The 17,219-nt window shown below is 41.7% G+C and overlaps 1 long non-coding RNA gene across 2 annotated transcripts in view; it reads right to left on the reverse strand.

The window, feature by feature from the left end:
* LOC147109482 (uncharacterized) overlaps positions 1-16,687 on the reverse strand; it is an 88,246-nt gene extending 71,559 nt beyond the window's left edge. The window contains exon 1 of one of the 2 annotated variants that reach the window (XR_015080295.1): positions 16,401-16,687. This is a non-coding gene — a long non-coding RNA (uncharacterized LOC147109482). The remainder of the gene's footprint in view (positions 1-16,400) is intronic. The other variant, XR_015080296.1, reaches the window with a different exon arrangement.
* Between the last annotated feature and the right edge of the window lie 532 nt (positions 16,688-17,219).

Consider the following 17,219-nt stretch of genomic DNA (forward strand, 5'->3'; position numbering starts at 1 on the left):
ATTGAGATAATCTTGTAATATTCCTTTGTGTCACACCACTAGTGTCTACGTATTGAGTGACATCCACATGGGTTTAATTATTCAACACAGACGCTTAATTAAAATCAGTATTTTTTTTATTTTGGAGGAATGAACGCAAAGTTAAAGCTGAGTAGTATCCAAAGACCCACAAATACATTGTCACCGAATCATACAGCACAGAAGGAAGCCATTTGGTCCATCAAGCTATTCAATTAGTCCCGCTCCCCTGCCCTTTACATTTAGTTCTACGCTGAGCTTTTAAAGAAGATAAACAGATGGCAGTAATAGCAAACTAGCTAGTTGGATTGAAACTGTCATGGGAAGAGCAGCAGTTGATCACAAACAGCCAAAGCTTTGTAAAGGCTACAGTCATTAGTTGAGTTTTTTGAGATGTTCTGAGGATGCTCCATGACTTACACTATTCATAAATAAGGTAGGGGAGAGTACTTCTAATAATATTGATTTGCTGGTGACATCAAGATATGTAGGGAAGTGACTCGTGTAAGGGAGATTGCTATTCCAGGAATATGCAGATTAGATTACATGTCTAATGTAGCATTGATAAATGCAAATTGGTACAGGAACTGCAATTCACTGGTGTCTATTGCTAAGGGTTAAGTGTGATTATTGGGGAGCAGCAGTTATTTTACTCAAAGTCTAAAGTCAATACAGAGCTTTTCTCAATAAGTACTAAAATGAGTCTTGATGGTTGCTTATTTAGTGATTAGAGGATGCTGGTACTGGGGAAGTGAACATTTTTCCACTTTTGCCTCCTAGGCCTGCACTTTGAGTGTGTGCTGGGGACGAAGAGCCATGCCCGTCACCAGTGGATGTAGCACAATGATTCCAATGGTTGGAAAATCATGGACAGTACGCCCATGATATTCCAGTATATGTTGGCAGTGGGCCAGGTTCCTTGCCGCTGGTCTGTACTTGGGAAATTCAGGTCTTAGTATCAACATTGGAAGAGAGAAGATATTTTCATCTCATTAGTCCGGGGTAGATTCAAATGTCCTAAAGGTGCAAGAATATTGTACTAATCCATTGTTACGCCCCTTCTCTCTTGGACATTTAAATTGATCACAACGCGGGTTATGTTAACCCTGTATTGCTCAGTCAGTCAGGCTGTATTTATTTTTGTCCGTATTTGGTTTTTCTTCCCCTGCCAATCATCTTGTGTCTTCAAGGTGTTGATTTTGATTACTTGCTGGGGATATTATTCTATGGCACCAGGTAGCCTGCAGTACCTTATCCAAATGGCCATTACTCGTGTATCGACCCTTACAACAACTTGCATTTACATAGCACCTTTAATGTAGTAAACTGTCCCAAGGCGCTTCACAGGAACGTCAGCAAGTTAGTCACATGCAGGGTCATCACAGTTAAGCCCAATGCTGTTTTCCACCTGACATCCAGCAGGGGCTGCTGGATAACAATCAGTAGCAGAAACTCTGGCTGATTTCTCCTCTCTAACCGGATTTGCACTGAAGTCAATTGTTGCCCTAACACCACTCTGGCTGAGATCCCTGTGGATTAAACTTGAGGCAACATTTGTACTACTCTGTGCTGTGTTTGCCAACCTACCTTCAAAGGAATATTGATACTTCCGAGAATGTTCACAGCTGAACAACAAGGGGATTTCTAGGATTCCAAACTCTGGAGGCTGACTGAATCGAACTTGTTCTCCATAGAAGAACGATGTTTGAAGGGCATGATGCAGCTCTTTACAATGATGAAGGTCATGGGTAATGTGGATGTAAGCAAGTTGTTGAACTGAAACTATGATCACGGAACTGAAAAACATGAGTGTGAAATTGGTAAGCTCTGGAAAAGAATAAAAATTGGAAGAAATGTGTTTTGTTTACAGAATATGGAATGACTCCCATCAAAAGTAGTTCATGGATTAATTCCATGGAAAATGAACTAGACAAATATCTAATAATAATTCAACTTTATTGTCATTGTACAATGCACAAGTACATGAACAACGAAATGTGATCTTGCAAGAATAGGATTGAAGTTTATAAGGATAAATGTAAAGTTACATGAACAAATATTATATGGAACACAAGCATCTAGTCACATTTTGTACCATTGAAATGCTATCTGTGGAATGTGTATTTTACACCATTATCTCAGGATTTTAAAAATCCTCGAGAGTTTTAGATTGCTGGAAACTTTACCTGTGATTATTCACCTCCTTAAAGAAACTAATTAATTTGGGGAGAATAAAGGACCGTTTGAACTATCCGTGGTCTGTTGGCAGGAGCAAGCTAAGTAGGCCGAATAATCCATAGTTTCTTATCTTGTCATGACTTAATATGCTTCACACAACAGTCTCAAATTTTGGTTCCATTATTCTCCATAACTAAATGCAATTGGGGCCTAATGAACCATAAACATGGGCAGAGATCATTGCTGCTCAGTGTCAACTAATGATCTTATTGAATGGCGGAGCAGGCTCGAAGGGCCAAATGGCCTACCCCTGCTCCTATTTCTTATGTTCTGGTGGGAGGTTCCTGCATTTCGCATTAAACTAGCTGGAAATATTATATGGAACACAAGCATCTAGTCACATTTTGTTCCATAGGAATGCTATCCCTTGATTCCCTTAATACAGTACCCTGTATTCAAAAATCTATCGATCTCTGTCTTGAATATACTCAACGACTGAGCCTCTACAGCCCTCTGGGGTAGAGAATTCCAAAGATTCACCACCCGCTGAGTGAAGAAATTTCTCCTCACCTCAGTCCTAAATGGCCGACCCCTTATTTTGAGACTGTGACCCCTGGTTCTAGACTCCCCAGCCAGGGGAAACATCCTCCCTGCATCTACCCTCTCAAGCCCTATAAAAAGTTTGTATGTTTTAATGAGATCACCTCTCATTCTTCTAAATTCTAGAGAATATAGGCTTGTCTACTCATTCTCTCCTCATAGGACAATCTCCCCATCCCAGGAACCAGTCTGGTGAAACTTCGTTGCACTCCCTCTATGGCAAGTATATCCTTCCTTAGGTAAGGAGACTAAAACTGTACACAATACTCCAGGTGTGGTCTCACCAGGGCCCTCTATAACTACAGTAAGATGTCTTTACTCTTATACTCAAATGCTCTTGTAATAAAGGCCAACATACCATTTGCTTTCCTAATTGCTTGCTGTTACCTGCATGTTAACTTTCAACGATTCGTGTACAAGGACACCCAGGTCCCTCTGAACACCAACATTTCCCAATCTCTCTCCATTTAAAAAATACTCTGCTTTTCTATTCGTCCTACCAAAGTAGATAACTTTACATTTCTCCACATTATATTCCATTTGCCATGTTCTTGCCCACTCACTTACCCTGTCTATATCCCCTTGAAGCCTCCTTGCATTCTCCTCACAATTTACATTCCCACCCAGCTTTGTATCATTAGCAAACTTGGGTATATTACATTTGGTCCTTTCATCCAAATCATTGATATAGATTGTGAATAGCTGAGGCCCAAGCACTGATCCTTGTGGTACCCCACTAGTTACAGCCTGCCAACCTGAAAATGGCCCGTTTATTCCTACTCTGTTTTTTGTCCGTTAACCAATCCTCAATCCATGCTAGTATATTACCCCCATCCCATGAGCCCTAATTTTGTTTAATAACCTCTTGTGTAGCATCTTATCGAATGCCTTCTGAAAATCCAAATACACCATATCCACTGGTTCCCCCTTATCTATTCTGCTAGTTACAACCTCAAAAAAACTCCAACAGATTTGTCAAACACGATTTCCCTTTCATAAATCCGTGTTGACTCTGCCCAATCCTATTATTATTTTCTAAGTGCCCTGTTACCACGTCCTTAATAATAGATTATTGCATTTTCCCTACTACTGATGTCAGGCTAACTGCTCTGTAGTTCTCTGTTTTCTCTCTCCCTCCTTTCTTAAATAGTGGGGTTACATTTACTACCTTCCAATCTGCAGGAACCATTCTAGAATCTATGGAATTTTGGAAAATGACAACCAATATCCACTATCTCTATAGCCACCTCTTTCAAAACCCTAGGATATAGGCCATCAGGTCCAGGGGATTTATCAACTTTCAGTCCATTAATTTCTCCAGTACTATTTTTTTACTAATACTAATTTCTTTCTGTTCCTCATTCTCGCTAGAGTCTTGGTTCACCACTGTTTCCGGGAAGTTTTTTGCGTCCTCTTCCGTGAAGACAGACACAAAAAGTATTTGTTTAATTTCTCTGTCATTTCCTTATTCCCCATTATAATTTCTCCTGTCTCAGCCTGTAAATGACCCACATTTACTTTAGCTAATATTTTCCTTTTTACATACCTATAGGTAAGGCCTCACAGCGTCGGCGGGAATCCTGAGCGGCAGAGCGGGGCTATAAAAGTCCCAGAGACCCAGGTAAGGCCTCACAGCGTCAGCGGGAATCTCGAGCGGCAGAACGGGGCTATAAAAGTCCCAGAGACCCAGGTAAGGCCTCACAGCATCGGCGGGAATCCTGAGCGGCAGAGCGGGGCTATAAAAGTCCCAGAGACCAGGTAAGGCTTCACAGCGTCGGCGGGAATCCTGAGTGGCAGAGCGGGGCTATAAAAGTCCCAGAGACTCAGGTAAGGCCTCACAGCGTCGGCGGGAATCCTGAGCGGCAGAGCGGGGCTATAAAAGTCCCAGAGACTCAGGTAAGGCCTCACAGCATCAGCGGGAATCCTGAGCGGCAGAGCAGGGCTATAAAAGTCCCAGAGACCCAGGTAAGGCCTCACCGTGTCGGCGGGAATCCTGAGCGGCAGAGCGGGGCTATAAAAGTCCCAGAGACCAGGTAAGGCCTCACAGCGTCGGCGGGAATCCTGAGCGGCAGAGCGGGGCTATAAAAGTCCCAGAGACTCAGGTAAGGCCTCACAGCGTTGGCGGGAATCCTGAGCGGCAGAGCGGGGCTATAAAAGTCCCAGAGACTCAGGTAAGGCCTCACAGCATCAGCGGGAATCCTGAGCGGCAGAGCGGGGCTGTAAAAGTCCCAGAGACCCAGGTAAGGCCTCACCGTGTCGGCGGGAATCCTGAGCGGCAGAGCGGGGCTATAAAAGTCCCAGAGACCAGGTAAGGCCTCACAGCGTCGGCGGGAATCCTGAGCGGCAGAGCGGGGCTGTAAAAGTCCCAGAGACCAGGTAAGGCCTCACAGCGTCGGCGGGAATCTCGAGCGGCAGAGCGGGGCTATAAAAGTCCCAGAGACCAGGTAAGGCCTCACAGCGTCGGCGGGAATCCTGAGCGGCAGAGCGGGGCTATAAAAGTCCCAGAGACCCAGGTAAGGCCTCACAGCGTCGGCGGGAATCCTGAGCGGCAGAGCGGGGCTATAAAAGTCCCAGAGACCAGGTAAGGCGTACCAGTCTCCAGTCTGGAAGGAGAGAGGTAAAAAGTAATCCAAGTATGACGTCACCAGAAAGCGGGTAAGTGATTGGTTGGTAAGTATTTCTCCCTTTTAAGCTTAAATCTCTTTGGTTTATAGTTTCTGAGGTGTGATATTCACCATCTAGAATCGGGGCAGAGGATATTTAAGAATAATATTAATAAATTTAATTAATTACATAGAATGGGAGATCAGGCGATGTGTTGCTGCTGCAATATGTGGGAGCTGGTGAACACCATTGATGCTCACAGTGATCACATTTGCAGTAAGTGTTGGCTGCTCGAGGAATTCCGGCTCCGTGTTGAAGAGCTGGAGTCCGAGCTTCAAACACTGAGACACATCAGGGAGGGGGAGGGTTACCTGGACTCTGTGTATCACGAGGTAGTCACACCAATTAGATTAATTAATTCAGATGTAGTCCGTGGCCAGGGTCAGGATGGTGTGACTAGAAGTGAGGCAGGTACGGGGATCCAGGAGGTAGTGTTGGAGGAGCCGCAGCCCTTGCACTTGTCCAATAGGTTCGAGGCTCTTACTCCCTGTGGGGACAGGAGCAGGGACTGCAGGGAGGATGAGCAACCTGGCCACAGCACCGTGGAGCAGGGGGCCATTCAAGTGGGGGGAGTTAAAAGAAATGCTGTAGTGGTAGGGGATAGTATCGTTAGGGGGATAGATAGAGTTCTTTGCAGCCGAGAGCGAGAGTCCCGAAGGCTGTGTTGCCTGCCCGGTGCCAGGGTTAAGGACATCTCCTCTGGACTGGAGAGAAACTTGGAGTGGGAGGGGGAGGATCCAGTTGTCGTGGTCCATGTTGGTACCAACGACATAGATAGGACAAGGAAGGAGGTTCTACTGAGGGAGTTTGAGCAGCTAGGGGCCAAATTAAAAAGCAGAACCACAAGGGATTATTACCTGAGCCACGAGCGAATTTGGCTAGGACAAATAAAATTAGAGTGTTAAATGCATGGCTCAAAGACTGGTGTGGGAGAAATGGGTTTTGCTTCCTGGGACACTGGCACCAGTACTGGGGCAGGAGGGAGCTGTTCCGTTGGGACGGGCTTCACCTGGCCAGTGCTGGGACTAGAGTCCTGGCGGATCATTATAACTAGGGCTGTAGAGAGGGCTTTAAACTAACTAGTGGGGGGGAGGTTCCGAGAGAGAAAATAATAAAAATGACAACAGAGAAGGTCATAGACTTAGGTAGCAGTGGGGAAATTAAAAACCAGAGCGTGTCAGGAAGGGGCAGAAGGTATGGAGTAAAAGGTAAAGTAATAAAAAGGGCAAAAGCAGGAACTAAGTGTCACAAAACATCTTTGAAAGTTCTCTATCTGAATGCACGTAGCATTCATAACAAAATAGACGAGTTAATGGCACAAATAACTACATATGGGTATGATCTTGTGGCCATTACAGAAACATGGCTGCAGGGTGACAATGCCTGGGAATTAAACATACCAGGTTATTTAACGATCAGGAAGGACAGGCAGGAAGGAAGGGGAGGTGGAGTGGCTATGTTAATAAAGGAAGGAATCACTGTAATACAGAGAAATGATATTGGGTCAAAACATCAGGATAATGAAACAGTTTGGGTGGAGGTAAGAAATAATAAGAGGAAAAAAACACTAGTGGGCTTAGTCTATAGGCCTCCGAACAGTGGCGACTCTGTTGGACGGAGTATCAATCAGGAAATAGTTGAGGCTTATAATAAGGGAACATCTATAATTATGGGGGATTTTAACTATCATATTAATTGGACAAATCAAATTGGGCAGGGCTGCCTTGAGGATGAGTTCATTGAGTGTATTAGGGATGGGTTTCTTGAGCAGTATGTAACTGAACTGACCAGGGGGCAAGCAACCTTAGATCTGGTCCTGTGTAACAAGACAGGATTAATTAAAAATGTCCTAGTAAAGGATCCCCTTGGAATGAGTGACCATAACATGGTTGAATTCCATATTCAATTAGAGGGTGAGAAGGTTGGATCTCAAACAAGCGTGCTAAGCTTGAATAAAGGAGACTATGAAGGTATGAGAGCGGAATTGAGTAGAGTGGATTGGGAAAATAGATTAAAGGGTAAGACGATACATGATCAGTGGTGTACATTTAAGGAGTTATTTTACAACTTCCAAAAAAAATATATTCCACTGAGAAGAAAAGGGTGTAAAAGAAAAGACAGCCATCCATGGCTAAGTAAAGAAATTAAGGATAGTATTCGACTAAAAACAAGGGCATATAAGGTAGCCAAATCTAGTGGGAGGATAGAGGATTGGGAAAACTTTAAAAGACAGCAAAAAATAACGAAAAGATTGATTAAGAAAGGGAAGATAGATTATGAAAGTAAATTAGCAAAAAATATAAAAACAGATAGTAAGAGTTTTTATAGTTATATAAAAAGAAAAAGGGTGGCTAAAGTAAATGTTGGTCCCTTAGAGGATAAGACTGGGAAATTAATGGTGGGAAATATGGAGATGGCAAAAACACTGAATGAATATTTTACATCAGTCTTTACAGTAGAAGACACTAAGAATATCCCAACACTGGACAAACAGGGGGCTAAAGGGGGGGAGGAGCTAAACACGATCAAAATCACTAAGGAAGTGGTACTCGGTAAAATAATGGGACTCAAGGCGGATAAATCACCTGGACCTGATGGCTTACATCCTAGGGTCTTGAGGGAAGTGGCGGTAGGGATTGTGGATGCATTGGTAATAATTTTCCAAAACTCCCTGGACTCGGCAAAGGTCCCGGCAGACTGGAAAACTGCTAATGTAACACCCTTATTTAAAAAGGGCAGTAGACAGAAGGCTGGGAACTATAGACCGGTTAACCTAACATCTGTGGTAGGTAAAATTTTGGAGTCCATTATTAAGGAGACAGTAACAGGACATTTGGATAATCATAATTTAATAGGACAAAGTCAGCATGGTTTTATGAAGGGGAAGTCATGTTTGACAAATTTGCTGGAGTTCTTTGAGGAAGTAACATATAGGGTGGATAAAGGGGAACCAGAGGACGTAGTGTATTTAGACTTCCAAAAGGCATTTGACAAGGTGCCACACAAAAGATTATTGCTTAAGATAAAAAATCACGGGATTGGGGGTAATATTCTGGCATGGATAGAGGATTGGCTATCTAACAGAAGGCAGAGAGTTGGGATAAATGGTTCATTCTCAGACTGGCAATCAGTAACTAGTGGTGTTCCGCAGGGGTCAGTGCTGGGTCCCCAACTCTTTACAATCTATATTAACGATTTGGAGGAGGGGACCAAGTGTAACATATCAAAGTTTGCAGATGATACTAAGATGGGGGGGAAAGTAGTGAGTGAGGAGGACATAAAAAACCTGCAAGGGGACATAGACAGGCTAAGTAAGTGGGCAGAGATTTGGCAGATGGAATACAATACTGGAAAGTGTGAGGTTATGCACTTTGGCAGGAAAAATCGTAGAGCAAGTTATTATCTTAATGGCAAGAAACTGGAAAGTACTGAAGTACAAAGGGATCTGGGGGTCCTGGTGCACGAAACTCAAAAGGTTAGTATGCAGGTGCAGCAAGTGATTAAGAAGGCCAATGGAATGTTGGCTTTCATTGCTAGGGGGATAGAATATAAAAATAGGGAGGTATTGCTTCAGTTGTACAAGGTATTGGTGAGACCGCACCTGGAATACTGCGTACAGTTTTGGTGTCCATACTGAAGAAAGGACATACTTGCTCTCGAGTCAGTACAAAGAAGGTTCACTCGGTTAATCCCGGGGATGAGGGGATGGACATATGAGGAGAGGTTGAGTAGATTGGGACTCTACTCATTGGAGTTCAGAAGAATGAGAGGCGATCTTATTGAAACATATAAGATTGTGAAGGGGTTGGATCGGGTGGATGCGGGGAAGCTGTTCCCGATGATGGGTGAAACTAGAACAAGGGGGCATAGTCTTCGAATAAGGGGCTGCTCTTTCAAAACTGAGATGAGGAGGAACTACTTCACTCAGAGGGTGGTAGGTCCATGGAATATGCTGCCCCAAAAAGCTGTAGAAGCTACATCATTACATAAATTTAAAACCGAAATAGACAGTTTCCTAGAAGTAAAGGGAATTAAGGGTTACAGGGAGCGGGCAGGAATTTGGACATGAGTCTAGGTTCGGATCGGTCATGGCCCTGTGGGTAGCGGAGCGGGCCCAGGGGCCGTGTAGCCTGATCCTGCTCCTATTTCGTGTGTCTAATTCTGTTAGATTCAGGAGATGGTTCTGTGATAGTGTATTGGCGGTTAGGATCAGATCAGCCATGATCTTATTGAATGGCGGAGCAGGCTCGAGGGGCCGATTGGCCTACTCCTGCTCCTATTTCTTATGTTTACAGTCTTTTTATGTCTCTTGCTAGTTTACTTTCATATTCTATTTTCCCTTTCTTTATCAATTTCTTGGTCCTCCTTTGCTGAATTCTAAAATTCTCCCAATCCTCAGGCTTACTACTCTTTTTGGCAACATTATAAGCCTCTTCCTTTGATCGAATACTATCTTTAACTTCTCTTGTTAGTCACGGTTGGACCACTTTTCCTGTGGGGTTTTTGTGCCTTAAAGGAATATATATTTGTTGTAAATGATGTATTAATTCTTTAAATGCTAGCCATGGCTTGTCTACCATCATACCTTTTAATGTAGTTTCCCAATCTACCTTAGCTAACTTGCCCCTCATTCATACAAAGTTTGCTTTGTTTAGATTTAAGACCCTAGTTTCAGATTTAACTAAATCACTTTCAAACTCAATAAAAAATTCTATCATATTATGGTCACTCTTCCCTAAAGGCCCCTTTGCTACAAGGTTATTAATTAACCCTTTCTCGTTGCACAATACTAGATCTCAAATAGCCTGTTCCCTAGTTGATTCATCAACATACTAATCTAGAAAACTATCTTGCATACATTCCATGAATTCGTCCTCCACACTATTACTGCAAATTTGGTTTGCCCAGTCTATATGTAGATTAAAGTCCCCATGATTACTGTATTACCCTTGTTACATGCGCCTCTAATTTCCTGAAATAGGTGGGAACTTTATTACAATATGATAATGGGATGGAAGTGATGTCAGATGTCTGATGTATATGTCAGAAATACACTGTTAATTTTGTCCATCTAAATTGGTCATCCAAATTTGCTAGGTCATACCTTATAATATTTAAAGGGACAGCCTGAAAGTTTAATGTTTGCCATTCAATTGGTTTTTGGTACTCTTTTTATATTTTTTGGTTTCAACTCAGTGGCTGAAGAAGATTTGTGGCATAGGTGTTAAGCAACCGATTTTCTTTGTGTGTATGATACCTATGAGATAGGACATGGGGAACCCTATAAAATCCCTCTAGTTTTAAGCTATTTGGAGGAGGAATATAAAGAGGCCAGCAAAAGCAACTTGCATTTATATAGCACCCTTAACATAGTAAAATGTCCCAAGGAGCTTCACAAAATTTGACACCGAACCACATAAGGAAATATTAGAACAGATGACCAAAAGCTTGGTCAGAGACAGGTTTTAAGGAGTGTCTTAAGGGAGGAGAGCAAGGTAGAGAGACTGAGAAGTTTAGGGAGAGAATTCCAGAGTTTAGGGCCTTGGCAGATGAAGGCATGGCCACCAATGGTGGAGCGATTAAAATGGATACGCAAGAGGCCAGAATTGGAGGAGCGCAGAGATTTCGGAGAGTTGTAGGGCTGGTGGAGATTACAGAGATAGGGAGGGGTGAGGCCATGGAGGGATTTGAAAACAACAGTGAGAATTTTGAAATTGAGGTGTTGCCAGACCGGGAGCCAATGTAGGTCAGCGAGCACAGGGGTGATGGGTGAACGGGACTTGGCGCGAGTTAGGATATGGGCAGCAGAGTTTTGAATGAGCTCAAGTTTATGGAGGATGGAAGATGGGAGGCCGGCCAGGAGAGCATTGGAATTGTCAAGTCACAGGAAGGTGGTTGTGGTTTTCGGAAGCCAATTGTCACAGCAGCAGAAGATCTGTGTTACAATGCGATCTTGATGAAAACTCTTCAGCTGTAGCTTTTAACAGAATGAGCATCATGGAATTAAGCTTCAGTGGATTTTTTGGTGTCAGTAAGTGAATAGGTTTAAGAAAAAAAAGAGCATGAGCAATCTAGCGCAAACCCTGAGCTGGGTCCAGGCCTCTGAATTTTCTATCCACTACACCCTCAATGGCCTCTCAGCTGTGCCACCTCCTCAAAAGGTGTAAGAAGATGACGGTAAGGGGACCTCCTCCCATTTAGGTTCTCTCTCTTCTCATGCACTGTCTTCTTTGGGAAACAGATTAGAAGAGGTGTGTTGTGATTACAAGCCATATATCAGGCAGGTACAGTAGATGGGCAGGATTCGTCTGCGAGGAAAGCATTTAAGAATTCAAGGGAAGGAACACTGACCAGGAAAATTTGCTGTTGCAATTGTACCCTGCTGCACAATAGGTAGTCACGGGAAAGATTTAAAGTACTGTAAGACTTTAACTCAAGATGCCATATATGCTTAGTATGCAGCATTAATATAAGGTTACGGTGGGATTCTTGCTAAAAGGCAAGCTCCCAATGAGAAACATTATTGATGCCAAGAGCTTGGCCACAGAATGTAAATTAGGCTGACCCTGGAAATAGAGGCAGGGTCAGCACACTAATGGTCAGAAATGTGCTAATGACATACTGTACTGCCAGAATGGAGGCCTCAAATGAAAACCGGGCTTAGCTGAAAATGGGATTAAAAAAACAGGGTTCAAATTTCCATTACACAAATATTGCATATTTATTTGTTTCAAGCATATGTATAAATTCTAATTATATAATAAAGTTGTAATACAATGGTAGGACTAATCCAGACAAATATAAATCTAAAAAAGAAATTGGTTAGTCATTAGCCACCTTCCCATAAAGGGATTTGAATGAGGAAATAATTACAAATAATTCTGTTAAAATCATATTTAATTATGTTTTGGGGAGGAAATATAAAATGCTATTTGCAGTATTATTAATTATACTTGTGTTGAGATGACAAGAGAGGTTGGATCAAAGAGGGAAGAGCAGGCAAACAGGGAAGTGATGAGTGACTATGAAGTGATGACAGTGAGTTCAGCTAGAAAATGGAGTGAGGAAACATACCCGTACTTCCTGAATACCAGCCAGTTCTGTAGTGACCAGATTAAGTTGCAGTGGGCAAGAAATGTTCATCAGCATGGATCAAGATGGTTGCTGTGGATTACATTTGTGAAGCTAAAGGTCATTTTCAGATTGGCAGGTGACCTTGAGTGAATCGGTAAGGCCTGAGCTGGTTCCTGCTTACATTTTCTGTCCCCTCCATGCCTGTGCAAGAATAGTACTCGAAGGCAGCATAGCATTCTTGAGAGATGAGATTAACTATATGAGTTAGGAAAATGAAATTCAATTGTTGGGAGAGGAATATGCATCTGGGGAGGCAGCGGGTAAAAATATGATATTACAAAAACAAATAAATACCTGTAACTTTCTTATTTCAGGAATGGTCTCCCAATGAGAGCTGTACAGACTTTCATTTTAACTAATGTGATTAACTGTGCCACCATTTATTACAAAGAGAATGTCAAAGGCAGATGTTTTGGAAGCAGTACTGTATAATGAAAGCTATGAATGTGAAGGTATCCAGATTTTTGATAAATCAATGTATTTGGTTTTGTTCTCTCCTTGTTTACCAATCCTTCCCGCCCCCCCACCCATTGAGTGGGTGACTTATGTGGACAAATCACTGGCCGCAGGGGTTGCTCACTTGTTCAAGCAGTTGGACATTTTACTCCCAAACAGAAAGTCAAGAGTTCAAATCGCAGCCAGCCTGTCACTCACAGTTGCTCACCTCAGGAAGTGACTTTGGCCAGTTTTCTGCCTAACGACCAGATGAAGTTTCTCTGGGGTTTTTTCCCCTCCCAAGCAGCTAGTGGTTGGAGTGGGTGGTGCACTAGCTTGAACAAATGGATAGGTTGTGTATTGCCGGACCTATCTTTTCTCACCCTTTTCCTATGATCGTAAGAGATACATAAAGTAAAGGATTTCATTTACTGGTTGAGAGGGGAGGATAGAAAGGGAATGGTATTTTAAATCTCATCCCATTAAATTCACATTTCCTGTTAGCTGCTTATGGAGTAACACAGTGGTCATGGAGAATCTGTAGCTCTGCCACATCTCTATTTCCATCTGGAGGGGAGTGGTATCGAAACAAAATGGTAAATATTTGGGAGAGCAAATAAATCTTCAAGATTTTTTTTAAAATGCCGATGCATTTTTTCCTAAGGAACGTTACTTGACAAACATTTCCACAATATATCAATATACATCCGATGGCAAATTACCTATGATTTTCAAATAAATTTATTATTTCTAAATTTTGGCTTTTGCATGACCAATGACAAGTCAAAAACATAGTTGTCAGATGGGACGTGATACAAAGCAAGGCTGTTTATAATTTGGATCATAAACAAGGTAAAAATAAGGTATTGAGCACGAGTGTTCATTTAACTGACTCTCTTGGAAAATGCATTAAAGTACTTGTGTGTCTTTTTTCCAATTTCTAGACACTTACCAGATATCCTTATGAGATAGTAATTTAAGATTAACTTACTGTAATACCAAAATTAATGGAGCTATGGACAGTATTACTTTTCATGAAGGGTAAACTATCCTCTGCCACTAACTGTTATTAGAAAACTATATATTGCTGTCAGCTGCAGTCTTCGAAGCTTAAAAAAGTTCCTGTCACCAGCTATTGCTTTTCAGCACGAATGCTTCCGGCTGCTAACTGGGGCTCCTCATTGCCAAATGTAGCTTCCCTTTAAAACTCTTCATTCCAGCATCCATTTCCAGTGTATTAATATCTCCTGTCATTGTTACTGAGGGTCTGGTACTTAGTATTGCTACCTGATACCTTAGTTTGTAAAGCATATATTACTTTGAGCTTTTCTTGCTAAATGTTATTGACACTTAAACATTTGATTCAATGCTTCGTGGCTCATCATTGTTCCTGAATGACACAGGTTTTCATAATTAAAGAACTTAAGCATTTTTATTTTGTGAATGAAATATTCTGATCTCTCATTCTGTTTATGGCTCTTGTCTCAGTAGGTTAGCAGTCATGTAGGTTTGCCCTTTTCTTAAGGTGCCAACAAGGCTTTCAGTGCATTTAAAAAATGTATCTTTGCCCAGCTTATGTATTAGATCCAACTTGTAAATTGCTTACATAGGATAAACCTCAAATAGAACAAACATGACTCTGTGGAATTCAGATACACAAAGCAAATAATATAGTTACTATGGATTACATTTTCCACTGAAAGATTTTTGGTTTGTGGACATATCCTTTTGCAAGAACAGTGCATGGAACTTTTAATGAATCTCTATTTATAATGGATTAATTCCAGTGTCTCAAATAACTTACGATGTGACTGATTTAATATTTATTTGTAATGATATTATTACCATCATAGTAAAATTCTGAACATTACCCTTTTTTTTTCCCCAAAACCATTTTTTCCTAACAATTTCAGTTCTTCCAGTTCTTTTGTTGCATAATCAGATCCCTGAAATCATTCTTTCCTTTAACTTCCTGCAACATGTATTTCTTCCTTCCATTTGTCATGTTCTGATTTGAGTAACAGGTTGTTTTTGCTCTGGTTTGCTCTAATTTGATATGTGACTCAGAAGTTAATTATGTTAAAACAATTGTGACCTAAGATTTGATTGTAAAATGCTTCTACCGTATCTGCGGGAGAGAATAATTTAAGTTGGTCTTAGCAAAACATTTCCGGGACAAAGTCAAAGGTTGGCATAATATTTTACAGAACAATGTTTAATATTACTTGAAATGATTGTTTATTTTCCGTGACTGGGGGAGATGACGCTGCAAATCATATTTAAATCGTTCAAAACAGACAAGTGAATGCAACGTGTTGGCTGTTAAATACCCTGCAATCTAGTTGTTTCTTGCAATCTACTTAATGTGGATTCTTTCACGAATATTGTATTCTCTTACAAGCCTCTACAGTTACTAGTATGGAAACGTTAACAATAGAATTTACTGGCTATTTGAGATGAGTGTGAGCAGCATTGTGATTCATCTAGCCTTAACCTGAGCGAGGATGGTGTTAAGTGATCAGAACTGGCTCAGTGAAGTACCTGGGTTAATATTTAAATGATAGAATGCTGATAATGCCCTTGCTATTTGCTTAATATTTTAAGACTGCTCGATGACTAATTTTGCTATTACATTGGGAAAAGGACTAACGCCCTCTCTCAAGAGGTAGCATGCATGTACTTTCAACATAATGAATTTCTTATTAGGATCGTTTTAAACACGTCATATGGATTTTTTTTTTACTTAATATGGTTTAAAATTGGGGTCGGTCTTGTGTGTTTTTTAAAATTAATTAAACTAAACGCAATGCTTCGTATAATTCCATTATTTATTTCCATGTCAGTGTTCGATGGGTCATGGAATTCACACTTAAAAAAACAGTTTAAAAATCTAAGTGGGGCTGAGCACCCATCCTTTTAAAAACGTCTCCTTTGAGACAGTAAAGAGTGTCAGACAGTATTCGGTCAGATATGTATTTTTATTGATAAACTATGTTTGAACTAATTGCACAGGTAAACACGCCATCCCCGGAGACTCGGCTGCACTGCGGCTGTCTGATGTTCCAGAATATTAACTTTCGTCTACGACGCCACAGGCTACTTCCATGTACGATGTCAGTAACTTTTGCATTTCTCCGCCTTAAAACAATCCGATCGCTCTCGAGGTACGGTAAATAGATATTTCCCCCTTTCAAGCCGCAGCTTTACTTCCTAGGGATCAGCGGATTTCCATTGTAAGAAGAATCGTGATTCCACATTGATAAGTCGCAATAAGTATTCTAATTTTCTGCCATGTAAAATACTTCAAATTGCAAATACAGGGCAAGAAACCAAAGGTTGAAACTGACTATTCGAGCTTTGCTGAAACATACCTGCGGTGGTAGGTTTCTCGTACCTGTATTGACACTCGGCTGCAATGTGATCGGACTCTAGGCTGTATTGTCTTGTTGGTTGTGTGTCTGTTCCTGTTGCGTGTGCGTGTGTGTTTGTGCATAATTGATGATTAAAGCAGTCGTGATTACAAACATTATGAATCGCTGGGATTGTTGATGTCTGCTCCTCTCCCCCACGTGTTGGGCTGCCGGTCAACTTCGTGTGTCCGCTCTGTCCTGCCGGTCAGCAGGGGGCGCTCCGATGTCGCTCCCTTCACTCGCTCCGTCCTTCGGCCAGGAGCTTTTTGAAGGGAAATATCCCCCCACCTCCCCTCCCCTCCCACCATTCAGCTTCCAAACAAAACCGAGCTCTCGGTCCAAGACTGTTATTTACAGTTATCATGAAATCTTTATGCAATTAATACCCACATTAGCCCTGAACTTCCCGCGGGATATTTATAACCTTTTTTGCAGAGAGAGGGAAAAAAATATTAATGCTTGGTAGGAAATAACGATTTGCAACGATAAATTATCAACATTTTTGCGCCTGTTAGTTCCGCTGGTTCGCGCACGATTTATTTGCCGTGCTCTGCGACTCCCGGAGCTATAGTGTGTGTGTGTTTTTTTTACGGAATTGGTCAAATGTTGACAACCTTTAAGCCAACTTAACACCCAAGATTAGTGATGAGAAACTAATGAGAAAAAAAGGGTCTTCATCCGAGCGTCGCGCCCGGGGCTTCTAATTAAATCTTAGCAGATTGAAAATAGCCAAGATTCCTCAGCCAAAAGCTCCAGGCTCAACTTTATCTCAAGTTTTAT

This window comes from Somniosus microcephalus, chromosome 12, assembly GCF_052327205.1.
Source record: "Somniosus microcephalus isolate GS21.2 chromosome 12, FLI_Smic_1.0, whole genome shotgun sequence".
Lineage (NCBI taxonomy): Eukaryota > Metazoa > Chordata > Chondrichthyes > Squaliformes > Somniosidae > Somniosus > Somniosus microcephalus.